The sequence below is a fragment of the Montipora capricornis genome, chromosome 12 (genome assembly GCF_036669925.1).
Source record: "Montipora capricornis isolate CH-2021 chromosome 12, ASM3666992v2, whole genome shotgun sequence".
NCBI classification, from domain to species: Eukaryota; Metazoa; Cnidaria; class Anthozoa; order Scleractinia; family Acroporidae; genus Montipora; species Montipora capricornis.
This window is the reverse complement of record NC_090894.1, coordinates 6,795,166-6,796,913: the sequence shown is the minus strand read 5'-3', so window position 1 is coordinate 6,796,913 and position 1,748 is coordinate 6,795,166.

The window sequence follows — 1,748 nt, the reverse complement described above, 5'->3', positions numbered from 1 at the left end:
TTATCATGCTGCATCATGGATATGTTTCATTGGCCCTGCATGGGCTCGTTGGAGTGAACATCACTTAGGAATGGGTGTATGCATATATGTAAATGTGCAAGTACAATGCAAAGGCAAGTGCCAAAGACATCTGTTCGTTTATGATTATTTCATTTATTCCACATGTCTTCAAATCATCTCATCATGGTTCAGCTCTTAGGACTGAGATATAACTTGAAGTCGCAAGACACCAGTGCAGCATGTACAATGGTATGGTCATGAGCTCAAATCCCATTCAAGTCAAAGAAGCGTGAAGCAGGGTCTTGACGGCGACTCATCACGTGGACTGGTTTAGTGAAAATTGCTTCTTGTTTGGCAATATCTAAAAGGAGTTTTTGGCGAGTATATTTTATTTCCTGGTGACGTAAAAACAATATTTGGCAACTACTTGGCGGGGGCTTCAAAAGTAATTTTCGAACCCCGTGAAGAAGTACCAGTATGCAATACTCCTTTTGTAAGAAAGTAAAAATAAAATCACCTTGATCTTTTCAAGTTGCCGAATTCTAAAGCTGTTTTTGCAGTAATTAAAACAATGTTCTTAGGGTTTGAAAAGCCCTGAAAACACCAGGGACTCATTGCTTGCACTAGTCTATGGGTATATTTATTCAACTTAAGCTCTTTAATTCAATATTTTAGGGATTTCACCTGCCAGACACAGCAGATTTCCCAACATAAAAGGTACCATCATGTACAATGCAGTTATTTTCTGATTACTTTGTAGTTTCGAGAGAACATGATTTTCACACCCATAGACAAATTCTATCAATGCCGATAAGAATGCAAGTTTGGGATTTTCTCTTGTAGACAGGAGCTGCATATTAGGACATAACAGAAGACAGGTGTCTGTCGTCCAATGATAGTAGATATATATTCTCCTATTAATAAGCACAAGATATAAGGAAAAAAAATCATATTTTTTGCAATTTAAACGCTTACCCTAGAAATTACCTCCATATCTTTTTGGAATCAGGATCACCTTAAAGCAGGATTTCGAAACACTTGTTTGCAGTTGAAAGTCATCGTCTTGACGAAACGTGCTTAACTAAGGAAATTTTCTGTCCATTGTGACTGAATTTTGAAAAATCCAGTTTAAGTAAATTCCGATATTTTTGAATCCACAGCACTCATTTGGTGAGAAAAGAGAAGTTTATAGGCTTTAATCCATAAGATTTTCCTTAAACCTGCTTAAAATTGTTAACGTTCTATAAATGCTGAGGCCGACATTGCTCAGTATTGTCGAAAATAAATGGCGCGTGCGCAATATCATCCTTGTAAATAGAAAACAGAGGAAACGAGTTAGCCGGTCCGCGCCCCTGTCGATCCAAGAAAAAAAGGAATTCCGAGAACAGGAATAAATAAAATATACAAACCGAATATATAATTTTGCTTTTAAGTCAGTAGTGATAGGTTCCTTGAGTGATAAACGTTAGACAAACTTCATAAAATTTAGACTAAGTTCCCGTATTTGTTTTTATTTTTGGAAGTCTCACTAAAGTAGGCAACCCTAAAATCCAATATGAAGAACCATAATAAATACAAGAAGGCTCTTAAAAAGTGGAAACCAAATGGCGAAAAAGAGGCATACGGAATTCTCTTCTATTTGTCAAGTGACTTACTGAAAGGTAGTTACAGGAAATCCCACGGGAACGCGTGCTACTAAAATCTACATAAAGAATAAATATAGATTACTTCATGGTTCGTGAGTGCGT